The sequence below is a fragment of the Armigeres subalbatus genome, chromosome 3, assembly GCF_024139115.2.
Source record: "Armigeres subalbatus isolate Guangzhou_Male chromosome 3, GZ_Asu_2, whole genome shotgun sequence".
In the NCBI taxonomy this organism is placed as follows: Eukaryota; Metazoa; Arthropoda; class Insecta; order Diptera; family Culicidae; genus Armigeres; species Armigeres subalbatus.
The window spans coordinates 45,992,133-46,010,038 of NC_085141.1; the positions used below are offsets into that span (position 1 = coordinate 45,992,133).

The 17,906-nt window shown below is 40.2% G+C and overlaps 2 protein-coding genes across 7 annotated transcripts in view; one reads left to right on the forward strand and one right to left on the reverse strand.

The window, feature by feature from the left end:
• Positions 1 to 8,155, reverse strand: part of LOC134219124 (bicaudal D-related protein homolog) — a 144,815-nt gene extending 136,660 nt beyond the window's left edge. The window contains exon 1 of one of the 6 annotated variants that reach the window (XM_062697817.1): positions 8,028 to 8,155. The gene's annotated coding sequence lies outside the window, so the exon portion shown is untranslated. Of the gene's footprint in view, positions 1 to 6,529; positions 6,671 to 7,376; positions 7,570 to 7,972 lie in introns of those variants that run through there. The other 5 variants (XM_062697818.1, XM_062697820.1, XM_062697819.1 and 2 more) reach the window with 5 other exon arrangements.
• Positions 1 to 17,906, forward strand: part of LOC134221613 (uncharacterized) — a 63,983-nt gene that overhangs the window by 19,765 nt on the left and 26,312 nt on the right. The gene's annotated exons all lie outside the window — the stretch shown is intronic.

Below are 17,906 nucleotides of genomic sequence, written 5' to 3' on the forward strand. Positions count from 1 at the left end.
GCTCATGAAGAACATGTGTGGACCATTGTCATTTGGTCAACAAGACCAAATCGTTGGATTTCAACCCTTTTAAATTTACGGTAGTCTGGAAAGCAGTGGAGAAGGTCGAAAACTTTCAATATCCTGGCAGCCAGTTAGCATCGGACGGTGGAACCAAGATCGACACAAAAGCTCGGTTCAAGAAGGCTAGGATTCAATCAGATTAGTCAACGCACGAAATCCCGGCCACACATTACAAAAGAGTGGAGACGAAATCTGCAAATCTGGAATCTGGCAGGACATCGCAGCAGAGGCAGACCTAGCGGCTCGCGGCGACGTAGCAATAAAGGAGGTCGACAGGAATCTAACCTGGGCTCAGGTCAAGGCTGAAGCGAGCATCCACCCAGGATGGAGATCTTTTCCGTTGGCCCTATGTACCTCTAAGGGTGAAGGTGTGGTTTTTGTTTTCATTTTCTTCCTTTTTTGAAATCGATCTCATATTCCGGAAGAGGGAGAGGAGTAAACATCCGAACTCACATCATCCAGAGCGCCACGAATATGAAATTCACCACTGTAAAAAGTACACATTCAGCCAGCAAATGACAAAAATTCATCACGCGTTTAAATGGGCCACTCACAATAATCCGGTAACGCTCGACAGAGAATCTTATGCATCACGAACTGATTAGCGTCAGAAAGATCCTACCATACTTATCTACATTTGTTTTAGTGGCCAGTGCACAGATGCAATGTTGCAAGAGTCTCGAGACTCGAGACTGGGGGCAGCAGGGACAGCAGGAACAGCATGATGTCCAAGGGCTTGACGACCCCTCCCCAGCTGTCTGCGAGTCAGGGAGAACTGCCTAGGGCGTGGTGGGATTTAGCAGTGGGCTCTGCTAAAATCCCTCCCAAAAAACCACAAGTGCCCGTAAGCGGACTCTATCAAAGCGACTGGTGCCAACTGGCATGTGGAGTGTCCCTACTTCGGTAGGGTAGTGCGTGAGCTGCTTCGGCAGGGAGTGAGTGATCTGTTTGTGCTGAGGCAGGAGTGTCATAGCGAGTCGCCGCCGCTATGGCCACCTCGAAGCGCAGCAGAAGTCTGAGTATGGACTGCACATGCTAAGGTAAGAGTGTCGTAGCGTAGTATCGTTGATTAGTCCCCACATACCGCTATCGACACCTCGAGGCATGGCAGTGGAGTGTTAGAATAAGTTGTGGAGTGTACCTACTTCGGTAGGGTAGCGCGTGAGCTGCTTCGGCAGGGAGTGAGTGATCTGGTTGTGCTGAGGCAGGAGTGTCATAGCGTGTCTCCGCCGCTATTGTCACCTCAAAGCGCAGCAGAAGTCTGAGTATGGACTGCACATGCTGAGGCAGGAGTCGAGGTATCCCATCGACACCTCGAGGCATTGCAGTGGAGTGTTAGAGTGAGCACCCGAAAAAGGGTCACATGGAGCGAATGGTCTTTGGAGAAGCTGCTTCGGCGGCAGGGTAGCAGTGGGTTGTACCCACACACCTACAGTTGTGCACATGTGGTGCATGGGGAGTGTCCCTGCTTCGGCAGGGTAGCGTATGGTCTGCTTCGGCAGTGGTGTGATTGATCTGCTCGTGCTGAGGCAGAGTGTCGTAGCGCAATATCTGTAGGCCCAGGCAGTTACCGCTATTGACACCTCGAGGCATGGCAGCGGAGCGTCCGGGAGAGCATCCAAGTAAGACTCAAATGGAGTGAATGGGGTGCGAGCACCCAAGTCAGTCTCGCGTGGGACGAGTGCCTGTGTGAGCGATAATGAGTGAGTACGCTTAGTACTGCCGTCCCCCCAGAAGTAGTACTGCGAGGTAGTTCCTGGGGGAAACGATGGTGGAGCCCAAGGGGGTTTAGTCGGTTTTACCGGGGGGGTCGGGTCCGACCCCCCAGTACCCTTCCGTGGGGTAGTTTGGCAACTACAATGCACGGGTACTGGGTTAGTGTGTAAATGCATTCTCCCTTGTAAAAAAAAAAAAAAAAAAAAAAAAAAAAAAAAAAAAAGAGTCTCGAGACTGAGTCTAGACAAGCCTAAGTTGGAATCCAGGCAGAACACATTTTTAATACTAAGTGCTATGTCAAAAGATATTTTAGTTACAAATTACTAATTAAATGAAATATTTATGCTACTGCCAAGAAAGGCGCCGTAATTGCAAAGTGGATTGATCCGTAGATAAAATGACGCATTCATACACCAAATCAATTGCAAAATATTTGAAGCTCGTGATTCATTCGTGGTCCAAATCTGTAGAATATAGAACTGAGCTTTATACCAATTTTAAGTTTTCGACAGTTGACTGGCATGACGCAGGACGCTTCATTTTAAACTCATACGAATTTGTGCAATCTTATTAATACTTTTATATTTTCACAGTCATAATTCGCTAGTTGGGCTACACCCCGACCTAACTAACGAATTCTTTTTTTTTATTCAGTCGGTTCAACTGACAGCCATTTGAAGATGTGTATTTAAGCTTACACAGAAACAAATAATGAAAAGAAATCATCGCGTAAAAAAAGACGTGAAAAATTACACTATGCTGGGCGTACATGGATCTTCCAACAAGTTCGCCCTAAATGTGTACAATTCACGTAGGATTATGACACTTAATCGTATAAAAAGTGACATAATGCAATACAAATTGCATACATTCAGGTGTTAATATCGTTTAGTTTACGCTCTTTTGGCATTCCCTTTATGTGCATTCCTTTCGTGTAAATTTCAACAACTTTTTCTATCTGTGCAGATATCATATATTTTGCCGTATGATTGCTGTTCGTTTGAACCACGGCCCAACAGGCAGAGACCTTTGACTCATGTATTAAAATCTCAACCAGCGTATTTCGTGTGCATTCGTCAAACATTATTTTGGACGAAACTGGAGTATTCATCATTCGATATAGAGGAACGGTTTGCCACTTCATCTCATAGCTCCTATTTCAATCCCATTAAAAACAAAGTAATGGAAAGGAATTTGGTTTGTTTATAAATTTTGTGATTTTTTTCAGCAGTGAGCACGCATGCAGTGTTGCCACTTATTTTTCGAACCTCACCTTCATTTTCAGGCGTAAAAATCTTTTTCACCTTTATTTGTGAGCAAAAAATCTTGAAAAAAATCTTTATGTACTTAAGGCTGAAGCGCATAACATCGTTCGTCATTTCGCCCGTCAAATTCGACGAGTTGATTGGCGAACTTGTCTTCGTGCTCCAGGCTTAAACTTGAACAGGTGCTTAATAGCTGAAATGTTCACTTTTTCAAAAATATACAAATGTTTTTAAATCTGTTGGGTTTTTTAGAAGCAGGTAGATATTTGTAATGAGAGTATATTTTGAAACGAGTTTCGAGGTATTTTTGTATCATCCCATTTATTGCAAATCAAGGTGATCAAAAGTTATAAACCTTTCAGGTCTGTAGTGTGAATATTTTGACTTTTTGCATTTTGAATTGAATTGCAACGTTAAAGCCATCTTGGCAACTCCTTTCTTTTTAACATAACATTTTTTAACGCAAAATAGCATTAATCGTGCTGGTATACCGTATATATATTCAGTCGGTTACTAACCAAAGTTTTAATAAAGTTATTCGGCCAAAACAGCCTTTTGACAGCTGCTGCCGAATGAGGGATGAGATAGAAATGTTGATGAACTTTCTTAATAATGGAAATACCAGCTTTCCTTCTCGCCGTTTACCGCCCAGCGATGTCTCGCAACTTTTCGTCGTATCGGCTTGCTCTTCGATCTGATTAGTTTTGCAAAGATTTGCACCCCTGAGCTCCCGCAAAAGTTTGGGATCTTCTTCAGGATCGAACTGAGACTAGTAATGTTCTCCAAATTCTTTGGATCGATGAGTCAAGCTGTCTTAAGAACGGAATCATTCAAGAGTTTGATTGTTTGCTTCACCAGCTCCACATAGAAATTACATGCGAGAGAATAGAAAGTTACCTTCAGCGGTTAATCAAGAGGTCCTGCCAGATTATCTGCCGCTAGCCCTACGTAGGTCTTCATTTTCTCGTGAAGATGTTGTTCAAAGTTTTGTAAGTAAGGAAAGGATAATCAGATAAAGCGATTTAATTTCACTGTACATGTTCGTATACTCAGGGCTTTCCGATTGGAAAATACGATTGACTGTATTAACAAGCAGTAGGTCATCCCGAGTAGAAGAAAATAGCTGAATAATATCAAATGTTGATAAGATAGTAAAATGAGATATGAACATGATTGATATAAGAGATAAAAGATCAAACGGACAATATCAATATTTGCATGAAAATATCATGAAGAGATCAATTTATGCTATTTATAATAAGAAATCAGTATCAGGTGCCATTAGTTTGTTCTTATCCATAGCATATCTTGATATTTAAATGATATTTCGGTGCAAATTTTTGATATTGTTGCCTGTTCTTTTATCTCTTATATCAATCAAGTCTATATCATGTTTTTTTTATTCTGTTCATGACTTCTACCAGGTATGGGATTGTAGAGGTGACGACGGTGGCGCTGGGCAGTTTAATAATTGTCACAGTTCGAATAGAACGTAAAGTACATGATAAGCTTTGAAAAACGATCAACATTCCGTTTGACTACTGAGTCAAGCGATAGCCATCTGGTAGCTGACGGATTTTACTGAGTGAAAACTGCCTTATCGGTCATGATATCGGATTAAAGTATCGGCCAAAATGCACAAAAATCTTGAAAAATCTTATTTCTTCAAAAAAATCTTTAATCTTTATATAAAGATATCTTTATCAAAAAATATTAAAAAATCTTTATGAATAAGATAAATCTTTATATGTGGCAACACTGCACGCATGTTGACAAAAAGAAGCGATGAATTTGGTGCCGTATTTCTTTGTTTAGCGATGAGATGGATATATGTACAGTGAGCTGGAGATCGGAACATTTCCCCTATCGTAGTTTTGTGTAGTTCTGAAGTTTTTGTCAGCTTGTTTCGGAGGATCGCGAGAAAAAAAAGAAAAGTTCTGAGCAACTTCTGCTTTGATTACCCGAGAAATAGTAAAAACGTGTTTGATCGTGTTATCGCGTTATATGGCAAGTTTTTCAGTAAGATCGCGGAGAGTAAAAAAAATTGTTTCCAGTCGCAGTCAATGTATTTGGTGCGCGATTAATCGTGCTATCGTTTGGCTAGTGAAGTAGCGAATCGCGTTGAGTGCACGGATTGAATTGATGTTTGTGTTTCAACGGTTTTTATTTCTGTGCTCGAACATGATTCAGTGTTGAAAAAATAATTTAGTCGTTCACAAAGGCAAATTACTAAAGATTAGGCTTTCAGAGTACACAGATAGAAATAGTTGATTAATTTTACACACAAAAAAAACAATGCAAATAGAGAAAACCCGAGAAATTAGGGAAAGCAGGGGATCCCTCATATTTTACCCATACAAACATTGGCCTGAACAGCACACACGTTGCACAAAAGTTTCTGTAACCCATATGCAACTGAATTAAGTCACATATGAGATGCTGCAAATCGGACTGGATTGTGCTAATGGGGGGAGAAGTGCTTTTACAGCCAAAAAATAGCCTTATTTGGCTAAAAAAAACTAGCTTATACAGCTTAAATTGTTTGTTGGAATGTAGTAAAGAGTGTCGGACTAATATTTCTTTCCCAATCCTAACAACAAATCCACCAGATAAATTGATTGAAGTTTTTGAAAACCTATTAAATCGATATGTATGCCTGATATTGATGTAGATAAAAATGTTATCTCGTAAATCAACTCAGCTCACCGTTCTGGAGGGTTGTCAGTTTGTGTGTACATGGTTGTAGATACTCAACGCGTTGCATTATGCAGTTGTTTTCATCTTAGATAGATATGTTAAAAGTTAGACGATAGTTTAGTAAATCAAACAATAATTCAAACATACTAAATAGAAATAATAAGTACTGTATTCTTGGCTTTGATTTTAGCTATGTATCTCCAACAAGAAGACAATTCTTTTAGGGCTTTTTCGTGGAATGTCTCACCCTGTCTAAAGGACGAGTTAATTTTATTTCAATTAGCCTAGTAGCATGAATGTTATAGATCATTTAGTAAATTGCCTTCGACCATTTAGTAGTTTGTCAATAACTCATTCCAGAAGCTGAATTTCAACATGTGTTGTATGGCGGATTTCTAGTGCGAAGATTTTTTTTTGCGTGATGTACTTCATGGATTTTCCCCTAGTGGAATTTCAACAACAAACCATTAGGCAGAGTTGTAGAAAAACCTTCGCACTAGAAGGCTTTTGACAAACTACTAAAATATTGAACGCAAAATTACTACATAATCGATAACATTCTTGCCTAGTAGTAGGTTATTTTCAGTGTTTTGCATTGAATCGACTCAAGTACGTGAGGTCGGACCATACTGTTAAGGTCGAAATCTATAAAGTTAAAATTAAGCCATGGAATTAATTGAAACTTCCAATTTGGAAGCTCATTCAGACAGATGCACCTCCACGCTGCAGTCCGTATTATGTCTGCATTATTCCCAGTCCCGATGGGATAAACTAAGAAAAATACTCACAAAATCATTGCTCAGATGGATATATCTCTGCCTCTCAGTGAAATCGTTGCGATTATATATGTCATTGTATTTGAATCTTTAACAGTGTTGAAAATGGATGATAAACCATTTAAATTATCGCATCTGTGATTCACACTGCGATACAAGCACAACACGCAAAACATGACATGTCAAACCGAAATCAGCTTCATACAGTCCTTCATGTCAATCCTTTAGTCGTTTAGTCACAACAATCCGCATCCCTTTGCATCTTGTCCGAAGTTTTAGGTCCACTCTAACTCCACCACCATTCCGCTTCAAGAGATTACAATTTTGCAACGGTCATTAACTAGTCACCTATATTGACACTGTTTGCATAACTGCTGACTGATTGTTATCATTTTTGCCCGCACGGTGGCATCACGTTCGACTTGTGCTACGCTTCATTAGCTTGAACTGATAATTATTGGCAGCAATGCTCCGCTGCTTCATGCCACCATCCATTTGACCGCGTGGGGAGGAGCGTCAATAAACATATAATGAAAATAAAACCTAAATTAGCCAGTCTTGTTATATTTGTACGGCTGGCGCAGCAGAGCTCCTTTGTAACAAATAACAAACAAATAACATTAGCACGAATCCATGTCGGCAGGTGGAGGTATGGATGATGAAAACACATTGAACACGGGGCTTCACAAGCACTCACATTCCTCTTTCTAGCTGCAGCACATTTATTTATTGCTTCACAGTTTTCAATTTAAACTTATCCAACAAAGCTTCAGCTGCAGCTATAGGAAAATACGCAAATGCGATTCCATGTGTTTTTTTTCTTCAAGCTTACAAATTTTCAATCTTCTGAATCACATACCTAAGTTTATGAGCAAACGACCTACAAGCTCTATCGATCAAATTTTCTTCCTTGGATTCAATTTACGTTCCATCGATCGATTTCCCACTAGTTGTTAGTGGTGTTGTTTTTGTTTTCCTTTTCCACAATCATCACTTCTTTTGCGTTGCTTAGTCACTAGGTACGCCGCTGATACACCCTCGATAGGATTTTCCTCTTAATCCACTCAATCGGTCATAAAATATTGCATCAAGTTTTCTTCGACTGATTCGTTTCTGTTTGTGGTCAAAAAGCGGTCCTCGCCCGCAGTAGGCGCACCGAGGTCATCACTCCGTGCTCGAAACTAGGTGAAATCGATCACGCACGGCGACACAGCGAACGAGCAGACCGAAAAATGAGAGCGACAAAATCCATAACGCGCCACACTGTTCGATTTTCTCCAAGCGATGAGAGTTGATGAGTTTTTTCAACACACAAATTTTGACTACATGAGCCTTGGGTGCTAAGGTCACTCACGTGGATAATTTTCAAGAAATTCTTAGAATCTTAAAAACCACCATATCACGACTCTTAGCAACCAAGGTATGAAACAGTTACAGGACAACAAAGAACCCCACAAGCGGTAGGCCACGCGCCTCAAAGGCTAGCACGCGATGCACTAAAAACACTCACAGTAATAAAAACAACCCGCGGTTCGGAATAGCAGAACTTTCGCGAACGTTCACACAACGGACACCGAATAGAGAAAAAAAAAACTATCCCTAACCACACTCTCCGTACACCACAGCAACCAAAACCGCACTAAATGTGCGCTGCCGAAGACCGTGGCCACAAGGTGTAAAAAGCACACCTGGATTGACAACATACGAAGGCTCGCCGTCTCGGCCGTCGTCGGCGGTTGTCGTTTCCACGACTACCACTACTGGCATGACACACGGCACGGTTAAAAACAGCAGCAACTGCGAACCAATCCGCGAACAAACGCGAAGTCGTTTGTGCTGGTGCCGGACTGTGTGTTGGCGGAATAGGCCCTACAATAAAACAACAAACTAGCGAACGAGTTCCGCGCGGTTTTAGCATTCGCCCGCGTGTTGTTGATTGGCAGCAGTGAGAAATAGTCCGAGCCAAGTGTAGAAAGGTACGCGGGGGAGGTAACTGTTGATGGTGATCAAATCAACATCAATTGACGGTAACTGAAGAGCAGCGTTGCAAGCCGATAGCAACTGTCCGTAGAAGCACAAAACAAATATTTTTTCCCTTTATTGCATTAAATTGATAATATCACAAAATCATATAATAAAATTACATGATCAATTTTTTTCTTCTTTTTCATTGGCATTACATCCCTACACTGGGACCGAGCCGCCTCGTAGCTTAGTGTTCATTAGGCACTTCCACAGTTATTAACCGCGAGGTTTCTAAGCCAAGTTACCATTTTTGCATTCGTATATCCTGAGGCTAACACGAAGATACTTTTATGCCCAGGGAAGTCGAGAAAATTTCCAATCCGAAAATTGCCTAGACCGGCACCGGGAATCGAACCCAGCCACCCTCAACATGGTCTTGTTTTGTAGCCGCGCGTCTTACCGCACGTCTAAGGAGGGCCCGAATTTAAATTACTAAAATAAATTATTTCATGGTCCCACTAAATGCGGCAATACGGATTGAATACGATTTGACAAAATTTTAGCGAATAGTTTGTAATCAATATTTAATAACTATATCGGTCTGAAATCACCAACAGACGGTATGTTGAATTTCGTAATGAATGTTTAGACTTTTTTCTTAAAAAATTGATGGTGCAACAACTCTGTTTATAAAGTATGTATTGAACAAATTAAGAAGATCAACTTTAAGAATTTCAAAGTATGTATTTCAAATAACACTTATAGGATAATCCATCACATCCTGGTGACTTCTTTTGGATGCTTGGCTTTGTTAAGTTCTGTTTTTCTTATTACATAGATCTTTCGATGTGTAATTCAATGATGGAAAATCTCCAACAACGATTCACTAGATTGTAGCATCGATTCGTAATATATTGAAAATTTATTTCTTATTTTGTTCATATCGGTAGTAGTTTCACACCCATCAGCATTTTTATGTAATTGTGTGGTGCAGTCTGGAAAATTCCGATTTTCTCATTTTCTATTAAGGATTTTGACTGAAAAATGTGTGAGAATTCTGATAGTTTTTCGGCTTAAATTTGGATTACACGCGCTCCTCTGCTTCAATTAAATTTAGGGATTAGATCTATGCGTGTACCGTAATCCGGGGGAACATTGACCATTTTTTTTAATTGTTTTGTAAATATTTCCCCCGTAAGTGAAATCATAGATTTTTACTGGTACTTATAGAACGTATAAGACTGTTGTTCTTGATCATTTGATAATTTCAAACTTATTTTGAAAATGTGCATCGATTGCTTCGAGAAAACCATCATCACCGCTAGTGGAATTATCTGGTTTTTCAAAAATAAATAACAAAATTTCGGAAAAAAAACTACGGATTAACCAAGAAAATGAGATTGCTTATCATATAACTATAGGTACGAGCTTAATTTTTTTATTATTATACTTGTTTTGAGTACTATTTTGGCAGCATGCTATGCATTCAAAAATTAATGTTAATTTTATTGTTCAAATTTTGGCGAAAAATAAATGCAAATTCATCCGAAGTTTATATTATTCAGCAGCAAATTTAGTCAAGATTAAGATACCTTACTCACAATCAGTAATTGTGATAACAGGAAAAAATATTTTAACCAGGTGATCAATGTTCCCCCGGATTACGGTATTTATTTAAATCTTCAAACATGTGTTCAGTTTATCGATTATTTAATAATTTGTGCTATTCAAATAAATACTCACTCACCCATATTCTTTCAGATAATTGACGGTGCAGAGCCGAAAATGAATATGACCACGATAAGCCACATAGGGGGAGGGGGGGAGGTTGTTGCTCTCGACCCACGTGGTCTTTTTTATACGAAAAGCTTTTGGTGAATAACAATAGTGGTTTTAAAATACAAATCATTAAAAGCAAAGCGCATCTTAGGACCGATGCCCACGTAGCGTCTTTTCAAATCAGCGTTGAAAAGGCGTAGGTGTGCATCGAAAATAACCGGTAACGCAGAGTCGGTCGCAACGCCGATGCATATCTGCGTTATTTGAACATTTCAGCCTTAGCCTATTTCCATAAATAAATAAACGAAAAAACAGGTTACGATTCAGACTCAATTTCCACAAAAAGGAAAAATGGGAAAATATTTTATAAAAATCCGCCACGCCACGCCACCGCCGCAGATGGTTTTTGGCATCACGCCGCCGACACTTTTGCATTAGCGGACTGCAGCTATAATTTTGAAAAATGTTCATATTTTTACAATAATCCAAGAAAAAAAACTTCAAAAGAATTTCTTGTGGACATTCAGGAAAAATCCAGTAAAGAAATTTCCTGTAAAAACTTTGACATTACTTCATACAATCTTGATAAAGTGCTGGCATTCCGAATGATATTTGAACAATTCTCTCTGAAAAATTTTGCTACAAATTGTTAATGAAAAAAAAACAAAACGTCTCCAGCGTAAATTCCGTAAAAAATTTCAACAATAATATATTAGAACTTGTGCCGGGATAAGGATGGGAGCATCTTGACGGACGAGGAGAGGAACATCTGAATGGCACTTAGAGTACAGGCGGTGAAAGTCAAAGCAGCGGAGGAGATGACTACGTCAGTTCAGCGGACGATGGAAGTTAACCAGCCCCCACGTTGAGGGAAGTTAAGGATGCCATTCAACAGCTAAAGACCAATTAAGCAGCTGGTAAGGATGGTATCGGAGCTGAGCTCATCAAGATGGCCCCGGAAAAGCTGGCCACTTGCCTGCACAAACTGATAGTCAGAATCTGGGAAACCGAACAGCTACCGGAGGAGTGGAAGGAAGGGGTTAAACGCCCCATCTACAAGAAAGGCGACAAACTGGAGTGTGAGAACCTTCGAGCGATCACCATCCTTAATGCCGCCTACAAAGTGATATCCCAGATCATCTTCCGTCGTCTGTCACCATTAGTGAATGAGTTCGTGGGAAGTTATCAAGCCGGCTTCGTTGACGGCCGCTCGTCAACGGACCAGATCTTTACTGTACGGCAAATCCTTCAAAAATGCCGTGAATACCAGGTCCCAACGCACCATCTGTTCATTGATTTCAAGGCGGCATACGACAGTATAGACCGCATAGAGCTATGGAAAATTATGGACGAGAACAGCTTCCCTGGGAAGCTTACCAGACTGATCAAAGCAACGGTGGTGCAAAACTGTGTGAAGATTTCGGGCGAACACTCCAGTTCGTTCGAATCGCGCCGGGGACTAAGACAAGGTGATGGACTTTCGTGCCTGTTGTTCAACATTGCGCTAGAAGGTGTCATGCGGAGAACCGGGTGTAACAGCCGGGGTACGATTTTCAACAGATCCAGTCAATTTATTTGCTTCGCGGATGACATGGACATTGTCGGCCGAACATTTGCAAAGGTGGCAGAACTGTACACCCGCCTGAAACGTGAAGCAACAAAAGTTGGACTGGTGGTGAATGCGTCAAAGACAAAGTACATGCTTGTGGGCGGAACCGAGCGCGACAGGGCCCGCCTGGGAAGCAGTGTTACGATAGACGGGGATACCTTCGAGGTAGTCGAGAAATTCGTCTAACTCGGATCCTTGCTAACGGCTGACAACAAAGTTAGTCGTGAAATACGAAGGCGCATCATCTGTGGAAGTCGGGCCTACTACGGGCTCCAGAAGAAACGACGGTCAAAAACTCAAAGGTGCAGCCCAATCGGGTTGTACGCAAAGGTGACGTAGGACTACGTAGCTATTCGAAATTGATAGTATTTGCCATAATAATTTGTGTCGTTTTATTAACATTGAGCAAACTGCTCGGAGGCCAACCGAATCAAAACGTCGAATAGTTGTTCTCAGTTGGATGGACTTTGAGTCTCTAACCGAGGAATTATGACTCATTGGCCGCTGAAGCCACTCGACTGGCTTTCAGTCGGGAACATCAGAATCTTTACTTTGCCACGAACGCTTACATCGCGGGCGAAAACCAAACGCTGCATATAAATATATTTGCGTCTGGTTTCACACCATTTCTGATTCTGCTTATTTCTCCTTTATTTTGACTTTATGAGGCTTTAAAAGGTCTTTATGCATACAAAAGAAGGTTGATCTGACAATCCGATATGAACTTCCTTTAAAGTGCAAAACTCAATCGTAAAAAAGCAAATTTGATAGCGCGGTGGAGGGAGATGATGCAATTAATTTGAACGGGTGGAATCACTAACAGCAACCAAGCTACCACGCAAACCCGATGCCGCCGAAACAATCCATTTTCACAACAAATTCTTTCTTTCCATAAAATGCTGGTCCTGAGAAGAACCAATTTTATTTTCCCAATGCGTCTTTCCAATAACTAACTGCATCCAAACGCTTGACAGCACCTTGCGTTGAAATTGTCCGACCGCCGACCGCCTTCATGCTGCTGTGTCCGCTCCGCCGCATCGAATGTCGAACCGCTCTTTGTGGAATCCCGATCAAAATGGCTCGCGCGCGCCGTATAGCAGCTTTCTTGTATTTAATAAATTAAGCCCGTTAGCCCCACCCCTTTGTGATCTGATATGGGTGTAAATAAAATGTGCACTCATAACGATTAATGAAGGGGCGGGGCTAATAGAATTACTTCATTAGATATAAGAAAGCTGCTTTATGACGCACGCGAGCCATTTTGATCGGGATTCCGCAGCAGACAACGGACCTTTTAGAGAATGACAAATTCTAAGGATCTTATGAAATTTTCTCGCAAGATTCTGAATTTGGTTATGAGCTGTTGGTTATCTAAGATGCGTATTGTTGCGAAGAGTAGCAACAGAAATTTGAGTCAAGACAAAGTTTCTTCATATTACCAAACATTATCTCTTGGCATCTGTCTGTCCGAGCAACGTTCACCGATGGGTGGCTGCTGTAGATAGTTTCCACTGAGGTGGCGTCTTCATTGATTCTATTCAAAAGAAGGAACCAATTTTCTGTTCCCAATGCGCCTTCTATCCAATAACTAACTGCATCCAATCGCTTGTCTACGCAAGGTTTGCAACTGTTCGACCGCCACTTGATGATTTTTCGCTAAGCCTCCAAAAGTAGAAATAAATTTTCAGCATTGCCACCCACTCCTTCGTGCTGCTGTGTCCGCTCCGCTGCATCGAATGTCGAACCGCTCTCTGTGGAATCCCGATCAAAATGGCTCGCGCGCGTCGGAAAGCAGCTTTCTTGTATTTAATAAATTAAGCTCGTTAGCCCCGCCCCTTTGTGATCTGATATGGGTGTAAATATAATGTGCACTCATAACGATTAATGAAGGGGCGGGGCTAATGGAATCACTTCATTAGATTTAAGAAAGCTGCTTTTTGGCGCGCGCGAGCCATTTCGATCGAGATTCCGCAGACAACGGACCTTTCGAAGAATGGCAAATTCCAAGAATCCTATAAAATTTTCTCGATTCTGAATTTGGTTATGAGATGTTTATCTTAGATGCGTATTGTTGCGAGGAACGACTACAGACCCTAGTAACACAGTTCAGATAGATTTGGTTGCAGCAACTCCAATGTGACTGAATTTGGTCGCATATGAGTCACAGTGACTGATATGTGACAAGTGTGCTACTCGGAAATTTGACCCGAAGTTTCTTCATATTGCAAAACATTAGCTTTCGGCATCTGTCTGTCCGAGCGACGTTCACCGATGGGTGGTTGCTGTAGATAGTTTCCACTGAGGTGGCGTCTTCATTGATTTTATACAAAAGAAAGTTGATCCGACTATCCGAAATAAACTTTCTTCAAAGTGCAAAACTCAATCGTAAATAGCGAATTTGATAGCGCGTCGGAGGGAGATGATGCAGTGAATTTCAATGAATGGAATCACTAACAGCAACCAAACTACCACGCCAAATGCCACCGAAATAGTCCATTTTCACAATTAACTCTTTCTTTTCGTAAAATGTTGGTCCTGAGAAGATCCAATTTTCTTTTCCCAATGTTCCTTTCTAACTAACTGACACCACAATTTGTAATAAATTTTCAGCATCGCACTGGCGGTGCGGGATCGCCACAGTGCTATTTTTATGGTAAACCTTTTCTTCATATGAAATTCTGGTTCGTTGAGGTTGAATGATCTGCAGCAACACGTCGAGCACCACCACCAATGCGATGGATTTTCTTTGAAAATGTTATTAGCGCCTCCGTGATGCTGTATCCGCTCCGCTACGATCGTTTTGATGCGTCTGTTCTGCGTAAAATCTTGTTCAAACTGAGGATTAGATCCAAACCCATGATTTTTGATATCTGTGCTAGTGATGCATGTACGTGATTGGTTGGTTGACCTATTTCTAATTTTTTTTTTATCATTTTTCGATAATAAATAGTTAAAATTCAGTATCATCATATAAATACAAAGAAGCGTTGACTCATCCTTGATCGAATGGTCCAAACAAATTGAAAATCCATCGAGAAACGGCTTAGATATTAAAGTTTAAAGTCTATCATATTTTGGTGATGGTCCCCGATTTTCGCAATCGTAAAGTGTACCCCAATATAGAAAACACAGACGTAGTCCTACGTCAAAAAGATTCGCCACCGCACCAAATGTGTCATGTACAAGACGTTAATAAGACCGGTAGTCCTCTACGGACATGAAACATGGACAATGCACGAGGAGGACTTTCAAGCACTCGTATTCGTATTCGAGAGACGGGTGCTTAGGACCATCTTTGGCGGTGTGCAAGAAGACGGTGTGTGGCGGCGAAGAATGAACCATGAGCTCGCCCAACTCTACGGCGAACCCAGTATCCAGAAGGTAGCTAAAGCCGGAAGGGTACGATGGGCAGGACATGTTGCAAGAATGCCGGACAGCAACCCTGCAAAGATGGTGTTCGCTTCCGATCCGGCAGGTACGAGACGAGACGGCGTGGAGCGCAGCGAACGAGATGGGCAGACCAGGTGCAAAACGACTTGGCGAGCGTGGGGCGTATCCGCACAGATAGAAAAAGTTGTTGAAATTTACACGAAAGTAATGCACATAAAAGTAATGCCAAAAATAGCGTAATTTTAAACGATATTTTTGCTTGGATTTGTGCAATTTATATTGCAGTATGCCACTATTCATTCAATTAAGTGGTATAATGCTATACAAATTGCATACATTCAGGGTGAAATTGATGGAAAAGATTCATGTATGCTCAGAATACTGTAATTTTCCGCATCTGTATTTTTTACGCGCTGATTAGTTTTCATTATTTCTTTCTGTGCGAGAATGGAGAGATGCGGCCTCGAACAGTGTATTGTGGCGTCAAATTGTTGATTCAGTGTTATCTGTTTAGATGTAAACTAAATAAATGAAATGAATGAATTAGCACTTGTAAAAGCAAAAATTGCAATTGTGAAATAAGAATTTTCCATAAAGAAATCAAAATGTTCTACGGAAAAAATACATAATTTTCATGAATATATTAATATTAGCAATAAACACTTACAAAAATTTTCACAAAATAAATATTTTTTTCTCCACATAATCTTCTTTATATAATAAAAATGAGTTGAGATTTCCTTCCTGACGATTTAACTCGCGAACGGGTTGACAGATTTGCAAGATTTTTCCCAAATCGATTCGTTTTGGGATCCGCAAGGTTTGTATATACAAAAACTTGGTGAATTTAAGGTCACTCCTGGCGGAATCCAAGATTAAAAGTGCTAGCGTTTTCGGGGGCACACTACTCGATACGGAAGCAACGCACAACTGTCATTTTTATTATTTCACGCATGCTGCGACGCAGCAAAGCTAAATAAACAAAAATGACAGTTGTGCGCCGCCTCTGAATCGAGTGATGTGCCCCCGAAAACGCGAGCACTTTGGAACTTGGATTCCATCAGGAGTGACCTTAACGGGGAAATGTAAAAAGTCATTAAAATACAATTTTGGGTCAGCTGTTGTGGAAAACAAAACAAACGCACGGAAATTGATCTAGAGTGCGGTGCTGCAAATAGTTCATTGTGAGATTTGCAACACCTGGACAATGCTGGGTTTCTTTCACATCAATAAAGAGCAATAAAATATAAGGAAATAAGAAAGAAAAGCAATCAAATTGATAAAATTTTCCATGAACTTCAAACGCTTTTAAAGAAGGGGTAATCTATGGAAAAATGCTCAATTTTGTTGCTTTTTTATATGTATTCTTTAATGGAAAATTTCCTTTTTTTCACTGCTCTTTATTGATTTTTTCGTGGAAAGGTTTTATTTTTGGTTAAAAAAAATATTTATTTTGTTGAAAATTTTGTAATTATTTATTTCTAATATTGATTTATTTATGGAATGTTTGTATTTTTTCCGTGCAATATTTAGATTTCTTTATGGAAAATTCCAGAGTCTATTATATATAGAGTTACGCAAAGAGTGAAGCCAAATCTACTTATTGAACTGTCAAACCGTCTACCTATCGAGCAAAGTAAACAAATGCTTGTTGGTAAGGCGGAAGTATTGTTATCGCCTAATGATTATTATGGCGAATTAAAATGCATGAATTGAAATGTGATTTGTTCTAGAAACAGCTTCAAAAAACTTCAATACACCCCCCAATAAAGTAGCAATAAGAAACCACTGTGGGTGACTTGGTTATCGAATTAAAAAGCTTTAGAAATAAACACTCCCGTAAAGTCACTTTAAGGGTTGAACAAAAATGAAAGTTGCAAACAGATCATTCAAAATAAGTGTAAGAAGATCCTCTTTGCGCAACTCTATATAATAGACTCTGGAAAATTCTTCTTTTATGTTTGCAATTTATGGTTCTAAAAGTGTTAATTTATTTTTGTTTTGTGGAAAATTCTTAATTGTTAATGGAAATTTTGCATTATTTGTAGAAAATTTAATATTTTTTTATAATACCATGATTTCTTTATTGGAAATTTCTAAATTGTTATGGAAAATGAGGTGTTATGGAAAAGGCTGAGTTTTCATTTCAGTCGATATCGTATCTTAGAATATCGACTCATAGAAGGTCTATTGTAGCTTGTGAAAGTAATAAATCAAGCTCTATCTGGTAAAAGGGCGAATGTCACAAGAGAGAGTACTCTTCGTTGACTTCCCCTCTTTTTAATAAAAGTGACAAGCAGAGGATTTCTTTTTAGTTTATCACCTCGGAATGCAAGTTCGGATTGTGTTCTATTGTTCTGAAGTGTTAAACCACATAGAAATCTGCTGCTTGTTACTTTTATTTAAAAGAGGGGAAGTCGACGAAGAGAATCCTCTCTTGCGACATTCGTCCTTATTCCAGATAGAGCTTGAAATGAAATCGCATGGGCTCAATGGACCTGCTTGGATGCTTGGCGATGCACGAATACATCGTTCAGGACTTGGTTGGTCGGGTCGTTTTAAAGCTCCGTAATATCATGCCTTTGTTTATTGACATGATTTTTGATACTTTCGAGGATATGTACTTCAGAGCAGTTTGGCCTATGA